The following is a 12,853-nucleotide window of genomic DNA, read 5'->3' as shown; positions in this document are numbered from 1 at the left end:
GGAACGCAAGCATATGCGGCCGCCGTTCCCAAAGCAAATTTGCTTTATCATACTTTTTTTTTGTGCTGCGCGTGTATAGGATTTTTTTTTAAATTCATTATTCAAAGAAATAAACGAGTAATGCTACAGAAGGTTCTTACAAAAGTATTCATCAAATGCTTGAACGTGGCCTGCGGTCCTCTGGGGGTCCGAGAGTACCTAGTAATGGGGATCTGTGGTATCATTTCTATATACATAAATTACATGAATGACACAGTTCGTGATGTGAAATTGTAATTTATTCAATTCTTTTATTGCATGCAGATTATAAAATAGCGATACATTTTGAATTTTATGGAAATCGCGTCGAAATTGATTATTAGAGGCTACAAGGTAGTCTTGCGGAGTATTGACCGGCACCACCCCTGACAAGCACTGAATTGCATGGATATACAGGGTGATTACCCGATTCATACATGTTCCTGAAACCTGAAACTTTTGTTCTGTAGCTTTTTTTTTCTTTCATCATTTGATTCTCCGCGAAAGTAGAAATGCTCAAGCAAATGCTGCAATTCTAATTCAAAAACTTGATTTCTTTGTCTTTAAATGTAAAAGTATCCAGTATTAGAAACATTACTTCCGAAGAACTGCTCGAATGATTTTCAAGTTCTGAATTATACTCTTTGCTATATGTGATTGCTTCAAAACATTTTTCTTTTTCATTTTTGCATCAGCGAGAACTTCAATTTGCAAGTAGAAATAACTATTGAGAGAACGTGAATAAATATCGTTATTTTATAGCATGGAGAGGGAAAAAACTAGTTAGTAATGTATTTTGATTATAAAAGTTGCCTGTACATTCAATTGAATTTAATTCAAAAATAATTATTATAGAAGTAAACAATGTCCACTAGCCGGAAGAATTCCGATTATTCCCTGAAATTATAAGTATGTAAAAGGAGCATCGAACATTAGTCATTCGAATTCGTTAAAATTTGCCAATTGCGATTTTTCTAATTTTCATAAATTTGAGAGATTGTCATTTATCAATCACAACGATCCTGATGCTAATTAAAATCATAATTAGTTAATTAATTAGTCATTGAAATTCGTGAAAATTAGTAAAATAGTGAATTTCCCGATATTTATAAATTTGCCATCCTGATGCTAATTGAAATCATAATTAGTTAATTAATTAGTCATTCAAATTCGTGAAAATGATTAGAATTGCGAATTTAGTAGCATGTGTATCATGGGCCATATGTGAGATGAATATTCCTATTTGATAATCGTAATTATCGTATTATGGTTTATCGTAATATGATACATTTATCTTTTTATTCTTCGAATTTAATCAAGTTTCTTAAATTTTTTTCAAGAAAATATTTCAACTATTGATTATTATTCTTTTTTTAGGTCATATTTTTAAGTATTTTCAAGTGCATGTTTATGCACTTTTAAGTGCAAGTATTTCTTTCACATTATTATTTTTTTTCTCTTAGCGCATGCTTCAGTGCTTTCGATACGCATATTATTGTTTTCCATTTGTGAGCACATAATTTTTTTAATTTTAGTGCATCTTTTTTTTTTTGCCCATTTTTCATTTTTAGGTCATGTTTCTGCATTTTTTAATGCACGACTTTCTTTTTCCATTTTTTGATCATATTTTGCTATCTTTTGAAGAACTTCGGCATTTCTGAATGCGTGTCTGTAGGGTGGTTAAGAAAAGATGGGGAAAAACTTTAAGAGGTGGTAGAGCACACACAAAAACAAACGATTTTCATCAAAGACTGCGTGGTCTAAAAGAAATGCTACAGGGCGCAACATGGTACTAATGAGCGCGCAAATGTTTGCGGATTGGGCAACCACCTGTGAGGAAAACGCTCACCGTACATTCATGCTGCCTCTGTGGTACTTCCGTTAGCACCTCCGTAAATGGAATGCATGTCTGTTTGTTTCAGTATTACTGAAGTCCGCCATTATCCCGTACGTTACAACTGTTAGAATTGTTGCACAAGCTGGAAATTTTTTTTTTCTCCCGATATATTTCAACAGGAATACTGACACCATTTCATTATCAGTCAGACCTCGATATAACGTCACACCTGAGGACCGAATAAATATGACCAGCAGAAGGCCTGACTCCGAGATCCTTGACGTCATCGAAATCCGTCCTAGAATCGTCTTCCCTGTAAGATCGTTTTCCAGCAGCACCACACACTGTAACGCCGTTATATATATATATATATTGTTTTTTTTCTTTTGACCCCCCCCCCCACCCTGTTGTTATATTATATTTTTTCTTATGAAAACAGGTTGGATTAGGTGAGAATTTAGCACTCGAATGGACGAGTTTATACTTATAATTCAACATTATTATCAAGTATCAATTAGAGCCAGAGTTTTTACGAAAACTTGACAATATTTGAAAAAAATTACCATTTGACATCAACATTTGCCCAAGAGAATTAATTTTTCGGAATTTCATTTCTGTTGATTTTAACCAAAAAAAATATCCATTGAATGCCAAAAGAAATTTGAGATCAAAATTCAATTATATATAAAATATCCTTCATTTTTCATTAACATAGACATATGCAACATTCGCTATATATTTTGTCATTTAAAAAAAATACATACAAACTTTTCATGCAATGTGTATTTTATTGAAAGGAACAAAAAAGAACGAATGAAAAAATAAATATGCTTTGCTTTGCTCCTTCCAGAACATTTTAATGTAAACTGTGGATTAGATATGGATTGCATGATTGTCATTTGTACACAAATGCATAACATATAAGTAGTAAAAATTTATTTCAAAAATAGGTTTTTTTCAATATATGTCACCAGTTTCTTCTTTGCATAAAATTGTCTTATTATTTATAACTTCTCTTAACAATTCATTTTTATTCGAAGATTCTTTAGAAATAAGCCAGAAAAAAAAAACAAACCAAGAATACATAGATTAATTTTGAGATTTATGTTATGAAGCAAAGTGTGGTCTATGTTCAAGGTAATAAAATATGAACCTGATCATTTTTATATAGGCTGGGGGGAGCTAAAATTCTATCCAATGCTTTTCACTACACACATGGAATTACACAAGAAATAAAACTTGCTAGAATTGAAAAACAATCTTTAATTGAACATTTACATTAAACGTGAATTCAACATGATTTTTCAGTTTCTCAGTCATAATGTAATTACATAGAACATAACTGACAACTACAGGAGTTGGACACGACAAACCCCTTTTACCAAATTTCGTATGATTATGAAACTTCCATCGTTTGAACACATTTCTTTTTCAGTAGTTAGATACTCTTTCCACTCTGAGCATTTAAGTTTTTTCATCCAAGCATGTGAGCAATATATACATATATATTCAGAACTTGATGCCAATTTTCTGCGAAGGACTAAAATCATAACCACCTTCATTTATGTATAACTTTTTTAAAACAAAAGAAGGGAGGTGTGTAAAATGTACCAGTAATGAGATACTTATTTCAAAGATTTAAAAATAAAAAATGAATTTAAGATGAATTTGAAATTTTGAGCTGATAATGATGGATAAATGTTTGACTGATATTCAAAAGTAATTGAATAAGTTTGGGAGCTAACAATTTAAATGGTAAGTGGCCCATTACTTATACATATGTGGTGCATATCTCTTTCTGTCTCTTCCTGCCACTACTAGATCTACTATTTGTTGTTTCTAGGCCGCACTAGATATACACCACACTACTCCCCCCCAAGTACCAACGGTACGATTTCTGATTACACATACGAGTTGATGTACTTCGGGTTGAAACGTACGCGCCTACCAGAGCGTGTTGTTGTGGTTTGAGTCTTCCGTCTCAAGACGACCAACTTTGGCCAAGGAGTTTGGTCCATCGGGTGCTTAAAGAGGACGTGTTGCAGGGGTGGCAGACCAATTGGAATACATGTGCAGCAAAGGACGCATACAAGATACAACGACGAGTTCAGTGGCGTTTGAACGTATGGCCTAGAGAGAAAACAATCGCTATCACCGAGCATGGCCCTTTTCCGGTGTATCTTCTGCGTTTTAAACGTTCTAATAACAGCGTATGCATCTGCGGTTCAAATGGTTCCCTATGGCACTATATAACCACGTGTCCCAAGACGAGAGTCTTCCACTTTGGCCAACTGCCAGAGTCCAGAATGCTTGCTTGGAAAATGAGAATTCTAGATAGCCCTCTGAACTTTCAACGTTTGCAGAGGTTAATTCGATTCCTGGACCGCAACCTACATCTACTCCACAATAAGACACGAGCTGCGGGATCAAGGGGACGCAATTCGCGCTCGGAGGACCCGTCTTGCGAGCCAACAAGAGAGGTAACACGGTTACCTACTTAAAAGTATAATTTACGGCCAAGAAGACATGCATCGGTTGTTTCACCGACATCTAATAATCGATACAATTTACGCCCAAGAAGACAAGTGTCAACTGTTTCATCCTTTTTCCGGCGGGTGTGAATGAAATGGAGATGCCGGACATATGGACGTCAATTTATATCTTATTACAGCTTGATTGCCGAGATTGTTATATTCTAGATTGGATAAACTCACTTCCAGATTCTATCACATACAAGACAAAAATCATTCTTTGATTATTTATATAAGGACTATTACGATTACGGACTGATTATCTGTGGATGATGCTATATGATCACAATTTGTACGATTATTTATTCCAGATTATTTATTGTATATATGTATATCATTGTTATTTTCACATAAATTAATAAATTTCCGGATACACCCATCCCCCGGGAAAGCTTCGATATCTCTCTGAGATGGGAAGCGGGGTGTGTCCGGTCCTTCAATGTTCAATGTGGTTTGAGTCGGACTTGGTACCGTCGATGTGTGTAGAATAGGATCTGGTGGTCGTATCTGTTGCTTCGGTTGTCGATGAACAGTTCTCCTCCAATAATGTGAAGGCGGGTTTTAGCCTGTCTACACCGATTCCGTTAAGAGATGTTCCACTGTACCAATATATGGCATTTTCGATAACTGGTCATATTTAAAGACGTTTCAACCAATATTTTGACAATTTCCACAGAAGCAAAACGTCGCATAAATGTGAAAGTCGTATAATCGAGATTCTACTGCCTATTGTACCTCCTGTGTTGCAACGTCGTTGATGAGGCCGGAAATTCGCGACTGCGCTGGTAGAATATTTCTGTCTGGCTCGTCAGCTCTGTCTCTGGAATTGGCGGGAAACTTCAAGCCTTGTCATTGGGCAATCTTTCACATCCGGGAGCTCTTGCTAATTCGTTTATGCTCCTGGGAGAGACAAACAGAAGGACCAAAAAAAAGTCGTCTGCTCTCTCTCTGGTGGCGGGAAATTTCAAGCCCTTTGATTGGTTTTACTTCTAATCCAGGGATTTTGAAACTTTGTGCATATAACAAAGAGGAGAGAAGAGACGGAGAAAGTCACGTGGGGGGGAGGGGGAATCGAGTCCTAATGCTCAAAATTTGTACAGAAATCACTCTGTGCAAGTTTTGAGAGTGAATACGCGGTGTGTGACAAAATAAAAAAATGTAATTTTTTTAATGGTTCCCCCCTTCTCGTCTTCTTCATTACAATTAGAAAGTTGTTGCCCTGTCACTTCTTAGCCAACAAAAAAACTCTATTGCTAACTCGCAATATTCGCCGAGATACTCGCATTCAAAAATCGAAGGAAAGTTGGGGAAAGAACAGCATAAACTAACGGAAAATGTTTATTCCTTCATTTACCTTGATCTTTTCCCCAACTTTTCTCCGATTTTTGAAATTAAATATCTCAGCTAATATTTTTCTTAGAGACGTGGGAGTTTTTCTTTATTGGGCTAAGAACTTATTAGTATTGGCTAACTATCTCTATTCACTAACACCAAAACAATAGCCCAAATGAAAACGAAACAAAAATTACCGAGAGTACCTCGAAAAAGTATACACTGTTCGCGAGTGCTAACGTTCAAAAAACCGACGAATTTATATCAAAGAAGCGGGAAAAACACAAACCTGGCGAAAGTACAATGAAAATGCAATGAGAGCGAGAGAAAAAAAAAATTAATGACTAATTAATGTCGGCAAACGGTTTCCGGGCCATTAGGCCATGGTCTAAGAGATTTCCTTCCTGACGTTCCACACACATCTGTGGCAGGCATCACCTGAGGTTATTCGGACGGAAGTGTCCACGGCAAGCGAGAAAGGCTTCGTACCTTTTAGTAGACTATGACCTAATAGCCCCGTTTGCAAGTCACTGAACGCCGGCCATGAAAGCCTCAGACAAAAAAGAAATTAAGTCGATCCAATATATGCAACGAAAATTTAAAAAAAAAAATCGAGAGCAATAAAAAAAGCCCACATACACTTATCTCGCAAATCGAACAATGTGCGGTCCTAAACATCCGGTGACAAAATCAAACTCACGAGTAAATTAAACACACAATCTAAAAAAAATAAAAAAAACACCACAGAGTATGACACAGAAAAAACACTATGACTAAATAAAACTCACGAGAACGAAGAAAAACACGAGCAGCATACTACAGTCCAGAACGAACTAAGCCTCGGGAAAAGAGGGCGGCTTTTATTTACATGCAACCACAGATGTGAGATACAAGACAATCTTTGAAGAGATCCCTTTCCTTAAAAGGAAACAAATTCAGAAGAGTGTATCAAAGAAGGAAATTGTTAAATGTGTGAAGCTCCTGGAAGAAAGAAACACTTTCAGCAAGATTTTTTGTCAAAGGAATGATACGAAGGAATATTTCTGGAATGTATGATGGAAATTCCAGCTTCATGGGAAATTTACTTTATCCGTGGAAAACCCGTCGTATAACACTGACAAGTAATATACGGCTCTATGATAGTAAATTGATGAAACTTGGGATTCCTTGTATTTTCAACTTTTGTCTTTCTATTCAGAGATCAATATATAATTACTAAATTCCTTTTAACTCGATCGAATGAAACAATATGTATCAAAGTGTTTTCACATATCGTATAAATTTAAATTTTTGCCCCATTCACTGATTATAACCTTGAGGATATGCAGGATGCCCGGGCTAAAGGTATCCAAGGGAAATAAATGGTCGGGGGCGACTCTTGGGCTATGCGAACACACGGTTTGCTGCTCTAGGAATCAGAATTGGAAGTGCAAGGAAGGAAATAAGAGGAGGAAAATGTATATAAGAGAGTATTCGTTGGCTTTTTTTCTAGTTTACGAAATTCTGCCACCATCCAAAATTTTGACGAATGATAGTCCGAAATACGAACGGCTGAATTTTTCCGGGCAAAGTGACGTATTCCCGAATGTTGTTACCTTAAAAGAAATTGAAAAATGACTAAGAAATTCCTCGAAAACTCAAATGCCATCAGAATATTAAAACAAAGTTCTCTTATAAAACCGGTTACGTTCGAATGTCGAAGGAAAAAGTTTTGACATCATGTGAAAATATTTTATTTGAATTTTTTTTTCTCCTTTTCAAAAATTTCATTAAAAATTGCAATTTTTCTAATAAACGGGTTATAATTTCATGAATTGGTTAGAAACATTGGGGTTATGACCCCCACAAGACTGCGTCTGACAGGGTTCCCACTTGAGAAGGTTCTTATCATTTTTTTTGTTTTCTCACAAGAAATTCACTATTGAAAGGTTTCTGAAGAATCTGACCGGGGGACTTCCTGTTCCTAGATGTGGGAGCCATAACTGGTATACTGGAGAGGAGAATATGTTTTTTTGCAGGAAAAAACATGCCGCCCCCCCCCCCAGAAAAAAACCTGTGTATGCGTATGGTTAGGAATGCAAAAAACATCTTTTATTTTATTTTCCAAGAAATTCAGACATCTTTTTTGGTAAGTGTTCAATGTAATCAGTATTCGTATAATTTTCTCAATCTTTTCCATTCTCAAAAAGTTTAAGAAGTGAAAGAATATCGTGAAAATGACAGAAAAAAACACCTAAATTAAAAATAAAAATAAGCCTTAGCAGTAAAAAAAAAACACTTCATTTTCTACACCTTAACTTTTTCAAACCTACAGTTGAAAGTTAATTTTCATAAAAAGTTATTGCATTATAAATTTTCAAAGCTGTAATTTATAATGAAAATAAATCGATTTTTTTTTGTATCTTTATTATTTATGTACAGGGTGATTATAAATAATGTTCCCATACTCTAAGTGGTTTTTCTCAAAAACTTCTCATTCGAATAGAACCAAATTTTTAAGATATATCAATGAGACAGACCATGGGACAGAGATTTATGAAATTAAAAGAAATCGTTCAATTCTCAACCAGCAGGGGGAAAAGTAGCGCTTTCTATCAAATTTTTCTTTTTTTCATGGACCATGTAGCGTATGTACGTCCATCCCGCTCTGTCCCCTTGGGGATAGCGTATATACGAAGTTTCAATGGGATTCGTCCTCTAGAACGGAACTACGTAGGTCCGAGTAATGCCAGTATATTGAAACTACCTTATGTAGCGCCCGTTCTGGTATATATCCTAAATCTATTCATATATACTTGGTATCTACGCTATATGGATCATGGGAAAATGTAAATTGCAATGAAAAAGCGACATTTTTTTTTTCACCCGGTGGTCGGAAATTGAACTATATTTCATTTATTTCTGAAGACTGTTGCAAGGATTTCCATAAGAGTTAGGTATCACCTTTCTGACAGGAATGGTAGCCTATACAAAAAAAAATGATATCACCCTGTGAGACTGACATCAACGGTAACACATCTAATATCATTGAAGTCAGGGTTGATCACTTAACTCACTCGCGGCATATTTGTAGATCACTCAGTGATTCACGAGTGATCTACAGCATCTTCACAGGTCACTTGATTATGTGGCGTGCCACACGTTTTCAATTTTTCAATGAAGTGCCCCGATTCAAAAGAGTAGCATGGAGTCTCGAGCTTCAGCGTAAGGACTTCATGACGTCATCATCAAACGAATGAGAGACGCAGAACGTGCAACGTCATCAATTGTGGGAGGGGCGAAGAAACAAGGAACGAATCATTGAAGAGATAAATGACGTCATTGGTTAGGTGGGCCGTAAAACCTGATTTTCAATTTTCGCTTTCAAGGTTTGAGTGACGTCATCAGATTCGTCGCATGACATCTTCTAATGCTAAAGCAATGCAAAACTACTGTTTATTGAAGATTTGTTTACTACAGTAATTATTCTCAAAACATCATTAGTTTTTTAGAACAGAAGCCCTAAATATATTCCATTACCAGGACATTTATTTCACATTTTTGGAAAAAGTATTTGGTTTTTGACAGATGTTTTTCTGAGCTCATGCATGCAGTGTTAAGTTAATGGAAAATTGCTTTTCTACGAGAACAAAATTATCAGAAATGTCGCTCTTGTCCAAATCATGCTCTATCTTACAAGAGGAAGTGGCTTTTAAATGCAAATAGTTTCTTTAACGTCATTCAGAAATCCAATGATTCACCTAAATAATGTGTTTTCTGAAAATATGTAAAATACACACGCAGAATCAGTTTTATTGAAACCAATGATCGCAATCAATGTCCTCGTTACTTTATAGGTGCTAGGGCTAACAGAAAAAAATCGGCCCCTTCCCATTACTTTAGCTCTCATGCCGTGGTCCGAAGGTCACATTTTAGTCGTGTGAATAATAATTACAGCCCGGATTACATGCATTAAAAAAATGGCGAAATATGCTCTAAAAATATGCATCTAAAAATGCCGAAACATGGACTTAAAAAAATGCCAGAATATGCATTAAAACCCATAATATACAATAAAAAATAATGGAAAAGTTAAAAATGATCATAAATGAGAAAATATGCGTTTAAAAAATCACTGCAAAAAAAGCAGAAATGGTTTTAAAATAAATATTTTCCATTAAGAGATGGTATCTCAGCGGTGAAAAACCGTTTTACCTGCATTTAATGCTGCCCCCCCCCCCCAATTTTCCCCCGTTCTTCGCATTGGAATATCTCAGTGAATATTCGTAACATTTTATCCTTTACTGAAATGGTAAATGTAGGACAAATATCATCATTTATTACGAAAATAGCGTGAATTATTAGGCACTAAATATCTATCCGAAAAAGAAAATGGACTCAGCTCGGACTTCACGGAATAGAAACACTAATTTTTTACTTTTGACCGAACTCACAAATACTGCACGTTTGAGTTGCCCGAACTGCAGTTGGGGCGACACTTTCAAGGGTTTAATAAATGGGCTATTTACCCAGAAATACAACTCCCGTCAAGCTGAGCTAAATGGCTAGAACAAGAAAAATTTCTGAATTTATTTTCCAGTAAATAATTACTAAAATACAAGCATTTCCATTGAAAAACGGGCCATTATCGTAAGAATCAGAACGGACAAAATTATTTAAAGGGGACTAAAAGTAGTTGAGTGCACACACATCTATGGAAGAAACTTTGGTTTCAGGTTACTTTGCAATAAATTATGTACAGTTAAATCAACCTCTAAATGGTAAAGGAAACGTCAAATCTCTTTTTTCAAAGGCAATATCAGCTGACATTTCTGCTATTTCGTGGCTCTAGCGGGATCGGTGGTCTCTCTCATTAGAAGCGCCACCGCATATTATCTCAAATTGATTCTCATTTCTTTCTTCAACGAGAGGAGAACAAAGTAGTCATTATTATTCAATGAGGAAAAACCTAGTAATTATTCGTGCATATTTTGACATCCGATTGTTAATCGGACGCCACACATGCCATCCTATTCGAAATATTCCAAAAATGAAGACGAAATTATTATTGGCCGAGTTCTTGGATTTCTCTCTCAGTTTTGGTTTCGAATTCCTCGGAGACAGAGGACAGAGAGAGAGTCTGGTATGTATTCCTCAGCTAATTACCAGAACGTTTCGAATGACGCGTTGAATGTATAGAAACGAAAATTTAGAGGCTTTGCAATTCAATAATCAGGGTATCGGTAATTCTATGGAAATATCTAAATGAGTTAATAAATATTATTCGATATTCATCATAATACAGTCAATTTGCGGAAAATAGAGCTCCGGTAATTCGAATATCTGTTCAAGTCGACGTTTTCACTCGGCATCAGAACTTTTTCTGTAAATAAGTGTTAAAATTTCCCCTTATAACTCGAAGTGTTATTTCTTAAGTCACTGCTCCGTGCCCAACCTGTGGCCATCGGAGTCCTCTGATGTGGCCCGTGACCTCGAACCGAACTTAAGATTCGTAAAAATGAACGAAATGATTGTGTTTACTCTGATTGATCGGTATCTTTTGGTCTTTTACTGGTGATTGAACAGTGAGGTCCCTTTCTTACTACGAATTCTAACGGGCCAATAGTTAAATCGCACTACCATCTAGCGTTGACTTGTAAAAAAAATCCGCAGTGGTTTTACTTACAGAATTTTAACTGTACAAATTATAAAATGCGTGAAACAGTAAAAAAAAGTCAAGAAGTATTTTACTTGATTACGGCTCTCCTAATGATTTATTATCAAACCAAGCAAGAGTCGCCCGCGACAGGGTATTTAATCATCACAGTGGCCCGCGACAAATTCCCAGATAACTAAAGTGGCCCGCGCTCAACAAAAGGTTCATCAGCCCTGCTTCAAGTCGCAGTTTTCTTTGATGTGAGGAATTAAAAAATGTTTGTTTGCTACTGTGTGTGTTTGAATGTTTCCAAAAAAATTAAATCTAAAAATTTAGCATTTAGCAATATAATTTAGCATTCAGCAATATAATTTAGCAGATTCATCATGTGTGCTTGCAAGAAGTGAATGATTTTATCATTAAAGAGGGAGATAGGTAAAAATCACTACATTTTTTGACTTAAAATGATCTTGTATGTATATGTTACGTTTCTAATGAATGAATTAACTATTATGAACTTATTAGTTTCTGACTCATTAATTATTTAATAATTAAAATTATTTAGTAATTGCAATTTGATAATTATAATAACTTAATTACTAAAGGTATTGAATTAATCCACCACCAAGAAATCAATACTTCCTGAAGATAAAGAAATAATGATCAATTATCATTAATTAATTAATTGATTTAAACTTCATACTGTTCGTAAAAAATTAATTAATTTGAGCAGTTAAAACCCGTTTTCAATGAACCAATTGACCATTCATGGTCACGATCATTACTGATGGTCGGAGTAAATAAATCAGGCAATTAATAATAATTAATAATTGCTTAATCTGATTACATACAGTACAACTACTGTATGAAATTTAAGAATTTAGCATCATAATCGTAATCAGAATCACGTGTTGGTGTGAAATTTCGCTAAAGCCGAAATTTTCATAATGACAAATTTTTGTGGAATGAATTCTTGTAAAATTGTAAACAGCAATTATTCGTTACAGTGGTTCCATCTTGGGATGAAAACTATTTTTTTGAAACGTGGTTATTTCCCGCATAATTAATTCTTTGATATCACATTGCGTGTTTTTCTGTGATTTTTTGAGATTAACTTGGCAATTTTTCTTTCTTTTTCCGGGCAAATCACTTATTTTGATTTTGGGAATTATTTGGTTTTGAGAGTTTCTGTGAGTTTATTGCAATCTTCTTGATATTCCCCCCCCCCCCCGATTCTGAATGGCTCCGGTATTTTTTCTTCAGATACCCATGTCTCATTGAGAGGTTGGTACGGTAACCTCTCAATGATATAAGACTACCTGCTGTATGAATGTATGATGCGGTCATCTAATCACCGTTTCTGCTGTACTTCCGTATCAGGATAGGTTCTAATAATGACGGATCGGGTATCCTTTGCTCCAGTAGACAAGTATCTTATCTGAAGGTTTTTTAACAACTGACTGTTGCGAAGATATATTTCGGAAAGAGAGAAAATTCAAC

This window comes from Pholcus phalangioides, unplaced genomic scaffold (genome assembly GCF_987345545.1).
Source record: "Pholcus phalangioides strain wild (caught in Gottingen) unplaced genomic scaffold, Ppha-v1.0 ptg000008l_1, whole genome shotgun sequence".
Lineage (NCBI taxonomy): Eukaryota > Metazoa > Arthropoda > Arachnida > Araneae > Pholcidae > Pholcus > Pholcus phalangioides.
Note: the sequence above shows the minus strand (reverse complement) of the source record.